Source organism: Dasypus novemcinctus, chromosome 1 (assembly GCF_030445035.2).
Source record: "Dasypus novemcinctus isolate mDasNov1 chromosome 1, mDasNov1.1.hap2, whole genome shotgun sequence".
Lineage (NCBI taxonomy): Eukaryota > Metazoa > Chordata > Mammalia > Cingulata > Dasypodidae > Dasypus > Dasypus novemcinctus.
In genome coordinates, this window is record NC_080673.1 from 132,680,661 (window position 1) to 132,703,191 (window position 22,531).

A 22,531-nucleotide genomic window follows, 5' to 3' on the forward strand; every position below is an offset into this window, starting at 1 on the left:
GTTTTAAGAAGATTTGCGACTTAAAAGTATATTTTCTCCCTTCATGTAGAGCCCAGATTGAGATGGGTAAGTTTCCAAATTGTCCCCTTTTGCTAGGGGGAGATTTTTTTTTTCTTTTCAAGTCTCTACTTTGAGATTGTGAGGGTCCTGTATTTCTATCACTTTTTGTGGGTGCAGGCCTTATCCTCATCTCTTCTTCCCACGGCCTTTGGGAAAAAAAAACACCTTTTTATTTCAGAACAGTTTTAGATTTACAGAAAAATGACAGATAGTACAGGATATTCCCACATATCCCACACCCAGTTTTTAATGGACTCTATATCTGTTACTTGCTATTTTGTGTTTTTGGGTGGTGGAGGTGGGGGAAATTGAGTATTTAATATTCCGTATTCCTAACAATTATTTGTTTCTTCCTCACATCAACTTTAGTTTTTGTTAGGTTCAACCTTGTGAAATTGCAGTTTTGTAGGTCAAAAGCCATAAAATATATCAGATCTCAGATGGCTCAACGTCACATGCTAGCATGTTTTGATGTTTCATTGGGCAGTTCCCCTCATGATTTTTTTTCTCAACAGTAGTGGATATAGTGCATTAAACTTTCTAGTTATGCTTTAGAATCATCTTTTGTAAATAACTGTAAAATATTCCCGTTGAGATTTGAGAGAGATTACAATGGAATTTTGGGGAAAAATAGATGTATAATGCTGAGCCTTTCCATCCAGAAATGTGGGATTCCTTTATTTCTTAGGCCCTTTATTTTACTTAATAAATTTTATACTTTCATATAGGCTGCACATTTCTTGTGGAGTTTATTCCAGGTAACTTTATTGTTCTTATTGCCATTATGTGTCAGTTTTTCTTCCATTGCACTATCTAATTTTATTTTTGGCGTATACAAGAGCCTATTGACTTTGGTATTTTGATCTTCATGTTTATGGCTACTAGACTAAATTCTCATATTAAGTCAGTTTGTTCTGTTGGGTTTTCTGACTAAACTACCATATTAACTGCAGTAAACAATTTTGTCTTTTGTCTCTTTCAATTGGTATGACTCTTATTTTTTTTCTCTTTGCTTTGATTATTGAACATCTGTAAAAAGTTGAAAATTAGTGGTAATAGAGGCAATCCTTCTCTCTCTCATTTTAGAGCGAGTGCTGTTCTGCCACAATTAAGTGTGACGTAAATATCCTTTTTCAATTTAAGTATATCTCTTCTTAGCTTACAAAGTTTTATTATAAATATGTATTAAAATTTTATCAAATGCATTTTTGACATCTATTGAAATGATTATTTGCTCCCACCTCTCAATCAGTTCATATGGTGAATTGCAGTGATTTCCTAATGTTAAACTGTTTGGAATACGTTATGATATAGGATTCTCTTAACACTCTGTTGAATTTGAGTTCATTAACATTTTTTTTTGTGTTTTCTGTGAAGTTATCCATTTCGTGTTATATTTTCAAATTTGTTGAGAGAAACTAAATATTTCCTTCCTTTTTGAATCTTGTTTGCAGTTGTTGGTATTTCTTTATTGATCAGTCTTGTAAAGATTCGTTTTTGCAGATTAAATTTATATGTATCCCTTCTCCTTTTAATCCTATATATTCTATTTTTAACTATATTTGCCACTGAGATGTTAGAAAGTAACTTGATCAAGTGCTTTATTTATTGCCTTATAGTTAGTAAGTTTTAAGGAATTCATTACATACGTCTTATTTATTGCATCTCATTCATTTATTTCAAATTTATGAGTGCTAATCTTATATGTCCAAATCTATTAATTTAGCTGTATCATTGTTTATCCTTTTTCTAATATTTTAGAATGTTACCTTTATTTCATATACGTAGAGAATAAAACAGATAAACTGGATTGGATTGTATCCGATAAGTATATATATCTTCTCTATATATTGCATTTATATAAGATGAAGGGCCTCATACTAAAATTAGTTCTTATCCTAAGCAGTATCTTGTGAATTTTGTTAAGTAACTAATATCTTTGTAAGGTTTATGGTAACAAAGTAATTTGACATATTTTTCATTTAATCTAGTCAGTGATCTTTTGAAGCAGTTTTTTTTCTTCTGTCTTTTAAGCTTCTAAGCATGCATGTCTTCTTTCTTTTCTTCCTTTCCTCCCTCTCTACCTTACAGCAGACATATTCCTGGAAAGAAGTGTAGGTGCTTTTAAGAAGATGAGGGCAGAACTAGTACCCGTAGTGTTTTTATTCATCTTTGTGTGCTGTCATTTATTCTTCTCTAGTCTGTGTTTGGACTTGAACATCTCCATACACTATCAGGGCAGGACCTACAAAGTCTGTGAGTGTTCTTTAGTTCTCTTGCACTATCATTCTAATGTTCTTTAGTTTTGTTTCACTATTTCATTTATATATTTCAGACAAACTAGGAATGATTTAAAACTTATACAGTTCTCTTCAAGAAATGCCAAAAAAAGAGCTGCTATAAGAACCAAAGTAAAGGTTAATTCTTTTGGGATGGGGGTGGATGATGTCCTTTAAAACAAGCTTATGCTAAAGTTTTCAACAATGATATTAAACTTATTAATATTTTACCTTTACTTATTTAATTTTGTAATTGGGGAAACTGGGAGGATTATATTATCTTTTTTTCTCTTTATTAAATCATATAGTAAATGTTAACTTAAAAATTTAAACAGTTGAGGATATAGAATAAAAGTTGGAAATCTTTTTTTAAAATATTTTAAAAAAAAGTAATTTAGATTACATAAATGTTACGTAAAAATAAAGGGGATTCCCGTAAGTCCTACTCCATACCCCTCCCACACTTTCCCACATTAGCAGCATCCTACATTCGTGTGGTGCATTTGTTAAAATTAATGAACCCATATTGGAGCACTGCCACTAAACGTGGAGTATAGTTTACATTATAGTTTACACTCTGTCCTGCACAATTTTGTAAGTTATGACAAAATATATAATGGCTTATATCTGTCATTGCAACATCATGCAGGACAATTCCAGTGTCCCGAAAATGCCCATATTACACCAATTTTCCCCTCTCCTTCCCCTCAGAACCTCTGGTGGCCACTGCCTCCACTTCAGTGATAAAAGTTCTTCTGTTGATAGAATAACTTGTCTGTAGTAGAATAACAGTAAGTCTAAGAAGTTGGAAATCTGATCTTTTATATCCCAAGGTGTAAAATATAGTGTTTATAATTCCATGCCTTTTTCTGTGCATTTTCACACACACACATAAATATATATATATATATATTTATGTGAACAAATTTTTGTTTGTATAACTGGGGTCATTATAAAAATACTGTCTAAAGCATCCTTTTTAAATTAATAATATGTCAGACTCTTTCCATGTGAACACACAGAAAGTTATTTACTTCTTTTAAATGTCTGTGGATTATGCTATTCCCTTGTCAGTGTCTCATGACTTAGTTATTTCCCAATTTATGAAAAATTTTGTTGTATCCAGCATTCTGCCATTGAAAACCATGCTGTAGTAGACTCTTATTGAGATTATATCTATATCTATATCTGTACCTTTGTGTATGTGTTTCTGTATTTTGGTAGAATATATTCCATTGGTGAAAGTGGTAGATCAGAGGTACATACATGGGTCTGTTTCTGTAAGTGCCATTTTATTATTTATGTCAATACCATATTTTAAATTTTAAAATTACTGTGGTTTTGTTTCAAGCCCTGTCCATATCTCTTTTCTCTGGCTGTCCATGTCTGTTGAATACTTCATCCATAAAGGACTAGATTAAATATCACCTCTTCCCTGAAGTTTTTACTGAACAGTATGTTCGTAGCACCTAGCAATTGAGTAATTATAGCCCCTAACACTAATACTTTGATGAGTTTATACTATGTGCCAGGCATCGTTCTAAATGCATTAATGTATATAATCTAATTTAATCTTAATAACAAAACTAAGAGGTAGATAATGTTCATGTTTTATGGCTGAATTTGCTCAAGGTTATAGTAAATGATGGAAATGGACTATAAACATGGACAGTCTCACATCAAAGTCTCCTACTGCCTTTGTACTACTCTTTTTATGGTCTCGCAGGAATTCCTCAAGAAATAGGTTTCAGTATAAATAGTAGAGCTCATTAGCGCCTTTCAACTTCATTTAGGTGCTCTTCAAAGGTCTGAGTGAATGATGCCTCACATCACTACTAGTAGTAGTCCAGGAACATTAGGAGTTGGTTATAACATTAGGTTATAAAATCCAAAAAAATATGTTATATGAGTATAGCTAATTAATGTTGCTCTGTTCTATTACATCTTCTTATTTTCCTTACCCCCACAAAGGGATGATTCATGTGATTGGTCCTGAGGTGATCTCCATAGTTTGTGAATAAATCAGTGTACTATTCACCATTTCTGGAATATCAAATCAAAATACGTACCTTATAGATAACTTCTTTTATAGTAAGTGCTCAAAGAGTGAACTGAGAAAAACATTGTTTTAGACCCAGCTATACCTTTTAATTCATGTCTGGTAATATGTCTTTCAGAACCTCACATAAAAGTGTCATACTAGTACCTTTTCTTAGTGGAAGTTAGATGAAGTAATTATACGAAAACCTTTTGTGAACCATAAGGGTCTCTAAGTATCAGTTGTTACAAGTGAAATTTGAGGAAGAATAGAGAGCTTTGTGAACATGGATTACTGTTTAGTAATATGTTTAGCTATTTTTCTATACAGTTTAGAACCTATAATTTAGAAAACTGCACCCTTTGATTTTCCTTCTCTTTTCCTTCTCAGTTCTGTTATAAAACTTTTTAGCTGTACTTGTACATGTGGATTAAGTCATTTTAGGTGGAACCAATCTGTTTCTCTTAGATGGAATTAGACATTTTTATTGAAGTTGACTGAATTTTTTTTAAATAAAGTTTTTTTTCTTTACTGATTGCTCAAGTGGTTACTTTCCATATATAGAAGAGCTTCCTGGTCTTTTTGGTTAATTTATTAAAAACCATACTTCTCTTTAATATGAGTAAATTAAATGGTATAGGACTTGTTCCACTACTGATAGTACATTATTTAACAAATTGAATATTAACTGTGTAACTTTTTTTTTCTTTTAATGTTTGGCTTTTTGTTTTTATGTCTTTTAAGCAAAAACTTAAAATAATGTGTAGCATTTCTAGAGCTAGAACTAGTTTTTCTCACTACTAAATTATGTTATTAAATTTTATATAAAATCTGAGAAATTCTGTTACTCATTTTTTCATGTATCTCCTTATCCCTTATCAAATTACTGATGTGAGCTGTGCTACAGAATGGGTATATGAAAATATATAAACGGGGAGTAGATGTAGCTCAAGTGGTTGAACACCTGCTTTCCATGTACAAAATCCTGGATTTTGTCTCCTCAGTCCCGTCTGAAAAAAATAAACAGAAAAACCTACTCTGGGGAGCTGGTGTAACTTAGTGGTTGACCAGCAGCTTCCCAAATAAGAGACCCCAGGTTCAATCCCTGGCCCTGGTACCTCAGAAAAAAAAAATTATATAAAGGGTATGTGGTGACACTGAAGAACTGAAAATTTTAGTGGTAGAGAAATACTTTGGAAGGCACGTCATCCACGCATGTTATCATATAGACAGCATGAGGAAAAAGATATGATAGACTGTGAAATACTCCCAAAAATTATTTTAGAGTATTAAAGGCTGTACTTGTATGCATCTTGAAGAGGCTATAAAAATCACAGGACATCTTTTATATATACTTTTATGTCTCAGTATGTATGAGAAATAAAGTGAATTGCAGTTTTCCTATATGAATAATATTAAAGGGATTAAAAAACATAAACCTGAATACGTTCAGAAAAAGCCTACCAATACAGTGAGAGACTTTAGAATATGATATTTTTGGAGTAGCTGAATAGACTCAGAATTATCTTTACTGTGTATGAAGTGAGAAGACTCTGGATATGACAACCATTTTCATCTGTAATGTAATAGTGAACAATTTATCATTCTCTTAAAAGAGTAGGGTTATAACATTGGATGGAAGAATTGGGAGATAGATTTGGGGCCAATATTTTGAACATTCTAGCAGAGCTTTAAAAAATAGCCTTCAAATATTGTGAGTTCTTTGTCACAGGTAAAGTTTAAGCATAGGCTAAGGGGGTGAGATTATATAATGAAGATTCTACAAGAATAGTTGTTTCGGTTAGATACTCATTTAGGATTCAGTAGGTCTTTGATATTTAAATATAGTTTATTCTTAAATTCTCCCAGAATTGAAAATTTAAGTACTTTATCATGCTGTTATTAATAATAAAGAGGAGCCATAAAAGTAATGGGAGGGAGCAGATGTGGCTCAAGCAGTTGAATACCGTCTTTCTACATGGGTTCAGTCCCTGGTGCCTCCTAAAAACAAAACAAAACAAAAACAAGAAGAAGCAAACAAATGAAAAAAAAACAGTTCAGGTGTACCAGTGTGGCTCAGTGGTTGAGCAGCCTTCATATGAAGTCCTGGGTTCATTTGCTGATCCTGGTCACTCAAGAAAAAAAAAAGTAGTAAGAAATACATATCCTTTTCTTTACCTTTCATTTCCTTTTCTGGGAATGGTGAAGCAAACTATGCTTCTATGGTGTCTCTGCTGTGGACTTAGCAGATGCTGCTAAGGTTCTAGATAAAATGGCAAAGTAAAGTATGAAAGCAAAGATTTGACCATGGTGTTTTCTAAATATCAGGACCTTTAAAAAATATCCTGAACTTGCTCTAAGTCTTGTTCTTTGACTTGTCCCATTTCTTTCTTTTTTTTCTTACTCTGCCCCCATGTAACTGCCCCATAGTCCAAGATCATTTCTTCTACCCAGCCGTTTTCTGGCTCCAACCAAAACTCCAGTACCTGAATTCTCTTAATCAAATACCATACTGTCATATGGTTTAAGTTGTGTGTGTGGGAGGTCTTTTCAAAAGAGGAAGTTCTTTAACTTTATGACCAGATCTTATTTCTTATGCCAAGACATAAAAAGCATGGGGTTGATGTTGCAGTCCTTTGTCTTCCATGTGTGAGGACTTTGTTTTATATCCCATGGCGGCCAGAACATTATTGCTTGGCAAGAGGGTACATTCACTGACTTAGGCAGTCTTCAATGTTAAGATTCATAAATCTTAAGTGCCAAGTAAGGTCCTCTTAACCTCACAGCAATAAGCAGACCTTTCCTTGACAAATTTAAAGGACAATTAGGAAAAAGGGTCAGATTCCATTTTCATTAAACCCCAGCCATGTGAATACTTGGCAATTTTGGTGCCTGATAAAAAAAAATTACATTTTATTCTGAAAATAATCATTGCTTTTGTATTTCTTTTCTGGCCAATATTTCTCCTGGAAAGAATTTGAAACCAGGTTGGGCAACTTGGTTTTGAATCCAACTTGAATATATGATTTTGTGAAAGGTACTACTTTACCTGACCTCATTTTCTTCATCCCTCATTCCTTTCTAATAGGCTAATGATTCCTTTCTAATAGGGTTTTTATACAAAATGGAGATAGTCTGTATATCTAGCACTCTGCCTTACATGTTGGAGATTTTTGTTGCTTTCTTTTTTTTAAAGATTTTTATTTTTATTTATTTCTCTCCCCTTCCCTCTGTACTCTCTGTGTCCATTTGCTGTGTATTCTTCTGTGACTGCTTCTATCCTTATCAGCAGCACCGGGAATTTGTATTTCTTTTTGTTGCATCATCTTGTTGTGTCAGCTCTCCATGTGTGCGGCGCCACTCTTGGGCAGGCTGCACTTTCTTTCACGCTGGGCGGCTCTCCCTATGAGGTACACTCTTTGCACGTGGGGCTCCCCTACGCGGGGGACACCCCTGCATGGCACGGCATTCCTTGTGCCCATCAGCACTGCACATGGGCCAGCTCCACATGGGTCAAGAAGGCCTGGGGTTTGACCCGTGGGCCTCTCATGTAGGTGGACGCCCTATCCTTTGGGCCAAGTCCGCTTCCCTCGTTGCTTATTTTGATACTTCTCTAGATTTAATTCTTATATATTCTGGAAGGAAGTTTATTCTTTTTTATAGTCAAGAATAGTGTTCTTTACCTTTTTTTGGCTTGTAGATTTTGTTAGGATATTGATGAAAACTGAGCCTGTTCCCCTCCCCAAAATGTACTTAAGTACATATACACAGCATTTTGCAGATTGTTTTGGGGTGGGGGTGGAGGACTGTAATGTATTCTTGAGGCATAGGTCTGTGAACCACAGTTTATGAACCTTAGGTCAAGAGTATTGAGTATCATCTTTTATCCATTACGGAGTTCAATAACCTCCTTTTTTTTTTTTTTAATCACCTTTAAAATTAAAAAGTAAACAGGCTTTTCCTCATCACCACCCCCAGTAATCATACTAATAGTTATGGAGTTTGCTGTAACTGTTGCCATTTACATAGCTATTCAGAGATTTTTCTTTGCAAAGTAGCTAATTAGAAAATTTTAATCACTGCCAACCTTTATTCTTTTTTCTTTCTGAAATGATTGTGATCTTGACTTGGAAAAAAAAATAGTTGATAATTTTTTTTCAACAGATCAATTTTATTCATGCATATTAATAATGCATACAATTCATCCAAAGTATAGAGTCAGCGGTATATGGTATAATCACATAGTTGTGCATAAATCACTTCAATCATTAGTAGAGCATTTTCATTATTCCAGTAATAATAATAAAAAAAAAAAAAAAACCAGACAAATAAGAAATTTCTTCACCTTTCAATCTCTCTGTTTCCCCTGCTGTACATAGCTGCTATTTCTGGCTATTCCCGTACAATTACTTATTTATTAAGCAGTTTTATTGAGATATATTGACATACCATACAATCAATCTAAAGTATATAATCAGTGTCATTTAGTATGATCACAATGTTATGAATTTATCCTCAGAAAGAATTTTATAATTATTTCATTACTCCTGAGATAATTTGTTTTTAAAGCTGCCTTCTTTTTTCTGGAGGAGTGAAGTCTGTCTTTATGGAACAAGAAGATGTATTTAATAAAATTTACAAGTATATCCTACGTTTTATATTTAACAGTGGACTTATAAAGCTGTAACTTGATTTCTTCAGACTTACTTTTCAGTTATTGCTTAACTTTTTTAAAAAATGTGGTGAATTTGAGCAGGGAGGATCCAGCTTAGGCATGGATGGATCCAGACTTAAATAATGTTATTGGTAATACTCTTTCTCAACCTTTCTTGGTTGATTTTCCTCTGTTTTGGCTTTATTTCCAGCCAGACAAAGATGGTTGCCAGTCACAGGAGTTGGGGGATGGGATGTTTTGGCCATACCTGGGTCATGTGGCCACCCTTGTGGTAGCTGGGAAGAATCACTTCCACCCAAATCATATGGATTAAATTCCCCACAAAAAAGAGGTATTGCATTACTAGAAAGAGGGGGTGGGAAGAAAGCATGTTGAACAGTAAAATTACAGTTCACAGTCCACTACAGGTACCATCAGAGGACCAGCAATTTTGAAGAAGATAGAAAGCACACAGGATCGGATTGACCGCAAAATCCCAGAGGAAACTGGAACCCAAGATACCAGAGGTAAGCTCAGGTTTTCCCAGGGAAAGGCTCCAAGCTTGGAGTCAACAAGTAAAGAGTGTTAGTGGACATTTGGGTCATAGTCAAGAATATTTTTTAAAGAATTGTTTTCCAAAGTGCTGGGTCCCTCCTGACCTTTCTCCAGCCTTAAATAGCTCTGAGGTTATGGTGCCTGCCCTCAGGCTTGAAATCAAAGAGTTGTTCTCTTAAGAAAGTAGACCAGCTGTTCCATAGGCATTTACTGAGGTGTTGGAGACAGAGAAGCAGAGACACCAAAGCATGCCATTCCTGAGAAAAGTAGTTTTTGCAGTTCCCAGTCTGCATACTTCCTACCTGGGTACCTTACTGGCGTGCCTGCTAATCCATATGTCCTGCTAGTTAAATAGTACTTACAGTCAACTCTGCTAGTTAAGGGAGAAGCCTCTTGGGAAAATAAACCCAACCAACCTTGGAGAAACCCCACATTAGCTTCTCTATTCCTAAAGTAACTTCATTTGCTCATACACACAGACAGGGATAACTAGACAGTTGAGGAAAATGAAGAAAATGGAAGAGGATTAAGATGAATATAAGAACAGTGTACCTCAGATATAATTCAGGGAACAGAAGAAAACTTCAAAGAAAAAACATGTAATTGCTATTTCATTTAAAATTTAAGAACACATTGCTCAGATTAATTGTAGCAGCACTGAAAAGGGGACAGAGAACCAGAAAAGGTTTTGAAAATTACAAAGAAGAAATTCAGTGGATGGACTAAATAACAATTTAGCATGAATCAAGACCAGCTTATTGAATTGGATCAAATGTAGAGGAATTCTGTGTATATGGAGCAAAAAATAGATATGGAAAAATTGAGAGAGAATTTTAAGAGATTTGGAAAATGTGTCACAAAGTTTTCACATCGATAAATAGGAGTTCTAGAAGCAGAGAACAGGAACAATGGGATGGAGAAAATAATAAAAGAAATAATTGAAGAAAATTTCTTGAGCTGGAGAGATGAATTTTCAGATTGCAAGAACCCATGTGGTACCACAAGGATGAATGGAAAAAGATCCACATCTAGAAACATGTGATAAAATGTCAAAACTCTAAGGATAAAAGGAAAATCCTGAGATTACTACCAGAGAAAGAATAAAAAGTGGAAAATAAAATGACTGAGTTCTTAGCAGCCATGCTGAATGCTTGGAGTGTGGAGCAGTGTCTTCACCACTTGGGGGGAAGTAGATTAGACCCTAAGTGTTCTATATCCAACTGTACTCTTTATCAGGTGATGATGAACACTTGGAAAAACTGTGCATCCTATATGTTAATATTATTTGAGATGCTATATAGCACAGTGAAAAGATAATCCAAGATAGAGGATATAGGGGATGGAAAAAAAGGAAACTGGTAGTTAACAGTAGTATCTCAGGCCTCCCAGAAGAAGTGAAGAAAGCTAGAAGGATGTGTAAGAGTGTTTTTAGTCTAGAGTACATGGGCAGTTTTTCTTCAACAATTGATATCTAAATGACATAAAATTACATTTCCTTCGTTGAATAATTACTTCATCACATTACAAATTCACTTAATTGAACTTTAGGTTTTAAAGTCAATCTAGGAAATATATAAAATGGACTTAATTATATTATAGATTAAATATGCTATAAACCTTTATATTATAAAAATGTATAAATTAGGAGATGGAGAGGAACAAAGGAAGGGTAAGTGCAGAGTCATTTATTTTTGCAATAGAGAGTCAATAGATTGCATCTAAAATTGGTGAACCGAGAAATAGAAATAAAACACTATTAAAGCTGATAACCACAACTGGAAGTCTATTAACAATGTAACAGTGTATTGTCATTTTTATGCAAGATGGTAATAATACAAAGACTTTTATTGCTTATCTTGAGCTTTTGTAGAGTTTGAATTAAAAAATAATCTCACGTGCATGTATCACATCTATAATATTAAAAAGACTATAAATATAGGGTATCCAATTAGATAATACTTGTATTTATGAAGCAAATGAATTCCAAGGCCTCGTGGTTTTTAGAGGATACAAAGGGATAACTTCAAGGAAATTGGAAGTTACATAGAATACAAATTTGACTGTTTTTTATGTAAGGTGCATAATTATTTCTTTACTGAATTACACTCATGATTCTATATGTCAATTCCTGAATCTTTTCCACAATAAATATATTTCTTTTATAATTTAACAGGAAACTCTTTAAAAAATGTGATGTTTATTGTGAAAAAAAAAAAACAAAAAAACAGGAAAATTCTGAGTCCTCTGCTTTGTTCTTTTGACAAGGGGTAACTCATGATCGAGGGAGCCACAACCTATTGAGGGCAGGCAGTGTCTCTTGTAAGAAAAAAGGTAGACGACAGGTGGCCTTTTTCCTTCCTTCCCTAAATATAAGGCTAATCTTAGGTAACTAGCCCTACCATCCTTAGTGAGGACAATTCTGTGTCTTTTTCAGAAAATATTTGTTGAATGAAAGAATCTTACCTTGATGCCACTTCTATTTAAAGACAGATTGGCATCCTGTTAGTTTATGCTGTAAATAGACAAAATGTTTTCTGAAAGCTTTGTTTTAGTAGTAGTGCACCAGAAGCCTGATCTTTGGGGAAGCAAATTTCTAACTATGTTTTTTACATTTGGTTCTGAAAAATACGTAAAATCTGATGCCACTATAAGCCTTTAAGTATTGAATGTGTAAACTGTAAAGACTCTAAGCCTTGGCTAGGTATAGCATTTGAAATGGTTCTACCTGAGTTATACAGTTTTGTAAGCAAGCTGGAATGTTGAAAAATCAAGATATGCAAATGTATAATCTTAAAATAACTTAAGTATGAGAAATACTTTTAAAGGTATATATTTTACTGGAAATGGTGGAATTTGTGAGAAGGGACAGTTTCCTCAAGCATAAAAAAATATTAAATATAAAATTGTATTTGGCAGTTCAGTTATAAATTAATAAAGTTTGAGGTAATAATTCAGTGCCTAGCTTTTCAACATATTATATACTTTCACTGAGAGAAATTCGCATATACTTTCTTTGAGAGGTTGGGAGTTGATTAGCTTTCTAAAACTTGACTGATAGGAATTTGGTGATGGAGGAGTTGAAAGGATATGAATGTGGTTTAAATTTGATTTCATAAAACACAAGTGAGATATCTTACACACATAAAAGTTGGGAAATATTGCTTTCTGTTTTCTTATATTGTGTTAGTTTTTGTTAGAGATTTGGTGGTAAGTGTGTAGCTGAAATCTGTGGGAAAGTTGAAAGTAATTGTGATGTTGCTTCTAACATTATGAGATGACCTTATGCTGACCATAGAGGTATTATAGTTCTCAGTATATTGAGTAAGATCAATATTTCTTTGTGTGTTTACATATGAGGGTAGTGATGGAATCTTGTTTATATATCAACCTTGGAAACTTTGTAGACTGTCACAGTAGTGGTCTGAGTTTCTCTGTGTGAAGACCCCCCCCTTCTCCGCAAGATCTATATGTGGTCAGGATCATTTCAGTGGGAGAGATAATGGTGTTCCATTATTCAATTTAAAGCTTAGCCTTTGGTGGGTAAAGATAATTTAATGCAATACATTTTTAGAAGATAGAATTATGAGTCTGAAGGAGTAGTAAGTCTTTTGGGTGCTTGCAACAATTGTTTTCATGCCAGACCATTCAAGGTTTGTTATGAATAGATTAGACTACAAAGAGGAGAGTGGTAACAGGCACCTTGATAGACCAGACTGGTTAGAACTTACTGACAAGCATCCAAGACCATGAAGGAAGCAGAGGAGAGCCAGTGACAACAAAAGGATTCCATGTTAGTTTGATAGTTTTTAGATCCTGATTATTTTTCATACCTTGATGTAATCTTAACTGAGTTACCTGGGGCTGTTTTTTCAGTTCTGCAGAGGATGACATTTGTCTTTCAGATGGGGCGCTAAGAAATTGATCACTCCGAAAAGTTGGTTTTGTTCTTGTCTTCTTGTCTTTCCTTGTAATTCCTATTTTGTGTGTCCCGTCCCCCCCCCCACTCCCATTGTGTGTTTGTATTTCATTTTGGTAGAGAGATGTGTGTTGCTATTGAGCAGAGGACAGTAGTGTGTTGCTTACTAGTTTGAGTGCTCTACCACCAGTGGAGTTGGCCTATTAAACAACAACAAAATTGAAATAAGTAATTTCTATTATACATGTACTTGTTTATATTTTTAAATGAAAATATTTAATACAGAAAAATCTGGGGGAGGATGAATGTGAGCTAAAACAATTAACAGTTTTTTTTCAATTTTGTATACATAGAACCTATTGTGAAATATTGGAAAAAAGACTGAATTCATAGTTTTACCCATAATGGGTAGAGACAACAAATTCAAGTGTCTAAAAGGGACAATTATTACTGAAGATGGGAAAAGATGGGAAAGTTGCTTTGTTTCTTACATTATTTAGTATCTCATATATGGGCAAGATTACTTGTATTCCATCCAAACATAGGATACATCTAGATGAAGTATTTTGCATTTAAATATAATAATTCTCTTTTGTACTAATCTTAAGTGGAGTTTCAGGTTTTATTTGTTAGTTGGATTAGAGGAGAAAGAGACTATAAATGTTTTTATGTTAAACTTGCTGAGAATCAGGATCGAGTTCTGGATTATAGACTCATGGAGGTGGACTAATTTTATTTTGTAGATTCTTGTGAAAGTTTAATCATTTTTTATTTTTTAAAATATTACCATCAAATTTAGAACCAGTGTGTATAACAAGAAACCAAGATAGACTATTTAGTACTCCTTAGGTTAATAAGTGCTGCTTATGTGTGGTCCTGTATTTGTCTTAGTATACATTGGAATTGTTTTCTATGATGGAAGGATTATTTTAGAATTTTATGCCTTAAAAATGAATAATTTGAAAGTAAATGTGGAAGGTGAACAAATAGATATATCCATCAGAATTTTAAAAATTTACTTTAGTGAGAATATACCCAAAGACTTCAACAAGAAATTCTTGGTATTTAGAATACTAAATTCTGACAGAAATATCTATTCACATTCTACTAAGTTAAAGAACTTACTAAATCTTCACTGGAATTTGTATTTTTGCAGAAGTAGATTAAAAAAAAACACTATTTGACTCTCCATTCTTCTCTCTTCCCCAGTTATATACATACTGATAGAATCTGCATTGTGGCATTTTGTTGTTGAGGTTGATTCCTAATCTTTCAGTGAATGAATTTATGTGACTTTGTGAAAAGGGGCAAAGTTAGATGAAAGGAGGTGTAACTTTGATTTGAGATTCCTTGAAAACTGCAAATAATGAGAAACTAAAGGTAAATATAGATAATACATATTTTAAAACTCATGTTGATCCCCAGTTTGGATTATTTTTTAGACTTGTGTTGATAATACTTTGTACTTGTAGGGAAGTAGGGAGTCTCATTCACTAAGAAAATTAGTTCAACTTTTTGTAAAGGGCAATGTGGTTACTTCTATTAAAATTTTAAATATATATACTCATCAAGAAATTGTTTATATAGTTAATTTCAGGCATACATACAGGATATATGCCCAAGGATGTTTATTTCAACATTGTGAAAGATTAAAAATAACATTATAACCCACCAATAGGGGATTGATTAAGTACTAATTATAGTATAGTTCTTCAGTGGGAAACTGAGCAGCTGTTCAAATCAAAGAGAGAACTCCATGTGTTATTCTAGAACAGCTTTCAGGGAATATTAGATTAAAAAATAGACATGTAGGAAAGATGCAAAATATAGTTCAATTGTATGAAAATACTCTTATACTAAGATGTGCTTGACATACATAGGTTATATCTAGATACTAACTAATTGTGCCTCATAGTGGCCGGTGAGAGGTAGATTTACTTTTCCCTGTATTTTTTATACTGTGAATGTGTATATATATATATATATATATATATATATATATATATATAAAACATTCACTGTGTGTGTGTATATATTATTACTTCATACATAAAAACCGTAGTTAATAAGAAAAAATCTGTAATGGTAATGAACAGAGCATTCCTCTGTTGCATTAGATGTGCATCCAGAACCTTCAGTCATTTTAGAGCATGGCTGGTTTGGTAGAAATATAAGATGGTGATGTGAGTTTTTAATAATATACATGCTTTCAGAAATTTTACCAGATTTTATTACCCTTTTAATTCTATTTAAATCTTTAATATATCTGCCTTTCATTGATACTTAGTCTAGGCTATTTCACACTTAGGTTTCATAATTCTGCTAAAATGTATTTTACATGGAAGAAAGAAAAATATTATAATGTAATAACTAAGTTTTTTACAATTTGAGATTTGAAACCAGTTCAGATTTGTTTTTCTAGTAGTTCTTTTCCCTTTTTTCTTTTTGATTTTTACTTTTTTTTTTTTAACAAATCACTTTTATTGGTACATACTGATAAGGCATGCATTTTATCCAAAGTGTACCATCAATGGTATTTGGTATAATCACATAGTTGTGCATTCATCACTTCAATCATTAGTAGAGCATTTTCATTATTTCAATAATAGTAATTAATGATAAATGGAAAAAAGACATACAAACAAGAAAATTCTTTACCTCTCAGTCTCTATGTTCCCTTCACTTGTCAATCTGTCTGTGTTTTCCCTGCTGTACATAGCTGCTATTTCTGGCTCTTACACAATTATTATTTATTAAGCAGTTTTATTGAGATATATTCATATACTATATGCTCTATCCAAAGTGTATAGTCAATGGCTTTAGTATAATCACAGTGTTGTGCATTCATCACCATGAAAAATTTTAGAACCATTTCATTAGTCCAAAAAGAAAAACTCCAGACCCCTTCGCATGCCTTCCCCAGCCCTGTATTACCACTAATCTAATTTCATCTTTATAAACTGATTTATATTTACATTTTATATGACTGGAATCATTTGTCCTTTTGTATCTGGCTTGCTTTACTGAGCATAATGTCCTTCAGGTTGATCCATGTTGTCATATGCTTCATTTGTTCTTACAGCTCAGTAATGTTCTACCATGTGAATACCCCGAATTTATTTATCCATTCATTGGTTGATGGACACCTGGGTTATTTTCCAACATTTAGCAACCGTGAATAATATCACTAGGAGCATCAGTTTGCAGATGTCTGTTCATTTCACTGCCCTCAGTTCTTTTGGGTATATACCTAGTAGTGGTATTGCAGGGTTCCCCGGCAAGTCTATGCTCAACTTTTTTAAGAACTGCCGAACAGTCCTTCCAGTGGCTGTACCATTCTTCATTCCCACCAACGGTAAAGAAGTGTTCCTATCTCTCCACCTCCTCTCCAATACTTATAGTTCTCTGTCTTTTTAATAGCGGCCATTCTGAAAGGTATAAAATGATATCTTATTATAGTTTTGATTTGCACTTCCCTAATCAATAGTGATGGTGAATATTTTTTCATGTGTATTTTTGCAATATGTATTTCTACTTGGGACAAATGTCTATTCATGTCTTCTGCTCATTTTGAATCGGGACATTTGTCTTTTTATTGTTGAGTTTTAATATGTATCATGGATATTAAACCCTCATCAAACATGTGATTTTCAAATATTTTCTGCCATTGAATCAGTTGTCTTTCCACCCTTTTAGAAAGAGTCCTGTGAGGTGCAGAAGTGTTTGATTTTGATAAGGTTCCATTTACCTATTTTCTCTCTTGTTGTATGTGCTTTGGGTGTAAGGTCCAAGAAACCAGCACCTACCACAGGTCTTTAAGATGTTTCCCTACATTTTCTTCTAATAATTTTATAGTCTAGGATTTTATATTCGAGTCTTTGATCCATTTTGAGTTGATTCGTGTATAGGGAATGAGATAGGGGTCCTCTTTCATTCTTTTGGTTATAGATATCCAGTTTTCCCAGCACCATTTATTGAAGAGACTGGTCCTCTTAACATGGACTTGGTAGGTTTGTCAAAAACCAGCTGGCCTTAGAGGTGAGGGTTTATTTCTGGACTTTCAATTCCAGTCCACTGATCAATATGTATATCTTTATGCCAGTACCATGATGTTTTGACCACTGTAGCTTAGTAATATCTTTCAAGGCCAGGCAGTGAAATTCCTCACATTTTGCTCTTCATTTTTAGAATGCTTTTGGCTGTTTGGGTATACTATTTCCTCTTCTATTTCTGTAAAGCAGGCTGTTGCAATTTTGATTTGTATTGCATTGAATCTGTAAATCAGTTTAGGTAGGATTGATATCTTCATGATATTTAGTCTTCCAATCCATAAATAAGAAATGTCTTTCAATTTGTTTAGGTCTTTGTTGATTTCTTTTAGTATTGTTTTATAGTTTTCTGCATATAGGTCCTGCACTTCTCTGGTTAAATGATTCCTCGGTATTTGAGTCTTTTTGTTGCTATTGTAAATGGAACTTTTCCTCTCATTTCCTTCTCAGATTTTTCAGTACTAGAGTACAAAAACATTACTGATTTTTGCCTGTTGTTCTTGTATCCTGCCACTTTGCTGAACTTAGATATTAGCTCAATTAGCTTTGTGGTAGATACAAGAATTTTCTAAATATAGGATATCATCTGCAAATAGTGAGAGTTTTACTTCCTCTTTTCCTGTTTAGATGCCTTTAATTTTTTTTCTTGGTATTGTAGCTAGAACTTCTACAATGTTGAATAACAGTTGTGACAGTGGTCATCCTTGTCTTGTTTACAATCCTTGAGGGAAAGCTTTCAACCTTTCCCCACTGAGTACAGTGTTGGCTGTGGATTTTTCATACATGCCTTTTATCATTTTGAGGAATTTTTCCTTCTATTTGTATCTTTTGAAGTGTTTTTATCAAGAAAGGATGTTGGACTTCGTTGAGTGTATTTTCTGTACCAATTGAGATGATCATGTGTTTTTTTCCCTTAGTTGTTAATGTAGTATATTGCATTGATTGATTTTCTAATATTGAACCAGGCTTGCATACCACGAATATATCCCACTTGGTCACAATGCTTAAGTCTTTTGATAAGCTGTTGGATTTGATTTACAAGTAATTGGTTGACAGTTTTTACATCTATGTTCATTAGAGAGATTGACCTCTAATTTTCTTTTCTTGTAGTGTCTTTATCTGGCTTTGGTATTGGGTGATGTTGGCTTCATAAAATGTGTTGGATAATTTTCCCTCTTCAATTTGTTGGAAAAATTTGAACACAATTGGTGTTAATTCTTTTTGAAAGGCTTTGTCAAATTCACCTGTGATGATCCCATCTGGTCCTGGACTTTTTTGTGTTGGGAAATTTTTCATGCTGGATTCAATCCTTTTAAATGTGATTAGTTTGTTAAGTTCTTACATTTCTTGAAGCATCAGTGTAAATTTTTTGTGCCTTTCTAGGAATTTGCCCATTTCATCTAGGTTGTCTAGTTTGTTGGCATATAGGTTCTCATAATATCCTCTTATGATGCTTTTTATTTCTATTGGATCAATTGTAACTTCTCCTTTTTAATTTCTGATTGTATGTATTTGCATCTTCTCATTTTTCTATATTCTAACTAGTGATTTGTCAATTTTATTAATCTCAAAGAAAAAGCATTTGATTTTGTTGATTTTCTCTATTTTGTTTTTCTCAATTTCATTTATTTCTATTATAATCTTTATTATAATATTTCTCTTTGCTTGCTCTGGGAATGGTTTGCTATTCTTTTTCTAGTTTCTTCAGTTGTTCAATTTGATCTTTGATTTTATATCTTCTTTTTTAATGTAGGCATTTAGGGCTATACCTTTCCCTCTTAATACTGCCTTCACTGTGTCCCACAAGTATTGATAAATTGTGTTCTCATTTTCATTTGTCTCAATGTATTTACTGATTTCATTTGCAATTTTTTCTTTGACCCACTGATTATTTAGGAACGGTGTGTTGTTTAGTCTCCACACATTTGTGAATTTACCTCTTTCCTGTCTATTACTGATTTCCTATTTCATTCCATTATGATCTGTGAAGGTGCTTTGTATAACTTCAGTCTTTTAGTATTAATTGAGAGATGCATTGTGACCTAAAATGTGGTCTAACTTGAAAAAAGATCCATGGGCACTTGAGAAGGCATTTTCAGCTATTATTTCCTCAAATACTTTCTGTCCCTTTTCCTTTCTCTTCTCCTTCTGGAACTCCCATGATACATACATTGTTCCATTTCATGTTGTCATTCAACTCCCTGAGCCTTTGATTGATTTTTTCTATTCTTTTCCTCCTTCAGTTTCAGCTGTTCTGTCTCCAGTTTCATTTATTCTTTCTTCTATCATTTGGAGTCTGCTATTGTATGCCTTTAATGTGCTTTTGATCTCACCTGTCATGTCTTTTATTCCTATGAGCTCTGTTACTTTTTAAAAAATTTCCTGCACTTTCCTTTTTTTTTTTTTTAAGATATGTTTGTGTTTATTTTCCACCTTTTCCCTCCTCCTGCCCTGTTTTTGCTATCTGTGTTGTCTTCTCTTCTCATTTTCTCTCCTCTAGGATTCACTGGTATTTGATCCTGGAGACCTGTCATGCGGAGAGAGGTTCCCTATCATTTGTGCCACCTCAGTTCCTGGTTTTTGCTGCGCTTCAGCTTGACGCTCCCCTTGTCTCTCTCTTGTCTCCCCTTGTCTCTCTCGATGCATCATCATTTTGCTGCGTGACTCACTTGCACGGGGCACTGGCTCACCACTCGGGCACTTGCGTGGGCACTTGTGCACGCACTGGCTTACCACGTGGGCACTTGGCATGGGCACTGGTTTGCCGCGTGGGCACACTTTCTCTTCTTCTTTTTCACCAGGAGATCCCAGGGGTTGAACCCAGGTCCTCTAATATGATAGGCGGAAGCTCTTTTAGTTGAGCCACATCCACTTCCCTCTGTTACTTTTCTATTCAGGTTTTCAAATTCTTCTTTATGCTTGCTCAATGTCTTCTTGGTGCCATTTATCTCTAGCAATACTGTCTTTCAACTCATTGATTAGATTTGGGAAATTTGTGTTCATCTCGCTAATTAGTTGTCTCAAATTTTGCATTTCTTCTGGGACATTGATATATTCCTTTTTTTGGGCCATGTTCTTTATTTTCTTTGTATAGCTTGCAATTTTTTACTGTATCTGGGCATCTGATTAGGATGGTAAATATAGTCAGATTCTCAATTTCTCTTTTTTAGGGATTTAGTGGAAGGAAGCTGTATTTTACTGCTGTTCTTTGATTCTTGGTTTAACCTGGGTCTTTAGAATTATCCTTTTTAGTTGCTCAAAACTAGGCTCTGAATCCAGTAATGGGTTTGCAGACCTGCTTCTTAAGTACTTGGGGAGGGAATGTATAAAGGCCAGAAAAAACCTCTCATATACACTTTTACTTTTCTCACATGCACTTCCTTGGTCTGCCAACAGATGGCACATTTCAGCAGTCCTGCCAGTTCAGTGCCTGGTCAGAGTGTCTTTGCTGCAAACAGACTGGATCAATGTGTTATTGGTTCTTGTCTGGAGGCTCTTAAGAGCCTCCAACCTTTGCTGGCAGCCTCCTTCCTTTTACCAGGTAGGAAATAATTCCACTCCCCTCTATATCCCAACAGTCAGTCCAGGTTAGTAGAGAAGGAGATGGAGAGGGCAGATCTTTTTAGTTCCTTGTCAGCTCCCAAGGCAAACTGTGACTGGGCCCCACCCGGCCTGGAAGGGCTCGTGGGACACAGCAGACCAAGTTTGTGGGTCAGAAGCTGAATCAGCCATAGGATGTGATCTCTCCCCTTTCCTGGGAGGATGGATCCCTGGGGTCTCTGATGTCTGTAGCTGCTGGCCCAGGGTTCTGAGTATTCAAAAGTGTCTTTAGTGTGGAGGAAGATGCTGGCAGTAGCAGCTGTAGCTTTTAAGTCACAATTTTGCTGTCAAGATTCTTTTCCTTTGTTCCTCTCTCTTCTGGCTGGTATTCAGCCTTCTCCTTTTGTCCTAAACCCTTACAATTTTTTTTCAGGCCATTTCTACCTTTCCTCTAGCTATTTTTCTGGGAAAGAAGAGAGTCCCATGTCTGTCTAGTCTGACATCTTCCTGGAAGTCCCCCAGTATGTTATTATGTAGGTGAGTGGAATTATTATATTTGTTCTACCACCAGTGTCCATCCTTGTTTTGTTTTAAAATGAGTATTTTGAATAGCCTGGCCTTTCCCTAAGTAGAAAAACATATTTGATGGGAACTAAATTCCTTTACAAGTTATTTCTAGTGGGAAAAAAGTTTCATGTTGGAGTAATATACATCAGCAAAGTAAGTCATGAAAAATTGGGTTGCTTGCTTTTCAGCACATTTCTGTGTATTTTATTTGTTTATCCCTTTTTCAAGGAAACCAGTACTGGTCATAAATAAAGTAGTAAATTTTGGAAAATTCCTTCATCCATTTTAGGTTATTTATTGAGTTTCTTCTGTTCTTTACTCCCCCTTTTTTCACCTTTCCTTTCACTTTGGATATTTGAATGTTCTTATTTTAGGCAATATCTATATGCTTTAATTTACATTTGTTTGCATAACTGCTAGCATGTTAACAATTATTTACACTTTACTGCTTTTGGCATTTGATTATGGAATAAAAGATCTTGTTCATTGAGATCCATTTTAGATAAATGGGAAGATAAGTTTCTTGCCTATAAAATGAGGTTGAACTTAAAGGTGGTTTACTTTTAGGATAACTTCTCCTAAGGCAGGTGAATATGAAATCTCTTTTTGCAAAGAGTATCCTACTATGACATATGTTGACATATTGATTTTTTTTCACTTTTCCTTTAACAAATCATTTTTATTGATAAATATTAATAAAACATACAATTCACCCAAAGTGGTATTTGGTATAATCAGATAGTTGTGAATTCATCACCTCAGTCATGATTAGAGCATTTTCATTATTTCAGTAATAATAAAAAGCAAAAAACAAACTACAAAGAAAATTCTTCACCCCTTGAACTCTGTGTGCTTCCATTGCTGTACATAGCT

The 22,531-nt window shown here is 34.1% G+C and overlaps 1 protein-coding gene across 7 annotated transcripts in view; it reads left to right on the forward strand.

Moving 5' to 3' along the window:
• Positions 1–22,531, forward strand: part of ANKRD17 (ankyrin repeat domain 17) — a 178,870-nt gene that overhangs the window by 13,931 nt on the left and 142,408 nt on the right. For 2 of the 7 annotated variants that reach the window (XM_071216055.1, XM_071216072.1), the window contains exon 1: positions 9,460–9,558. The exons of the other annotated variants lie outside the window; for them this stretch is intronic. The gene's annotated coding sequence lies outside the window, so the exon portion shown is untranslated. Of the gene's footprint in view, positions 1–9,459; positions 9,559–22,531 lie in introns of those variants that run through there. 7 annotated transcript variants of the gene reach the window in all.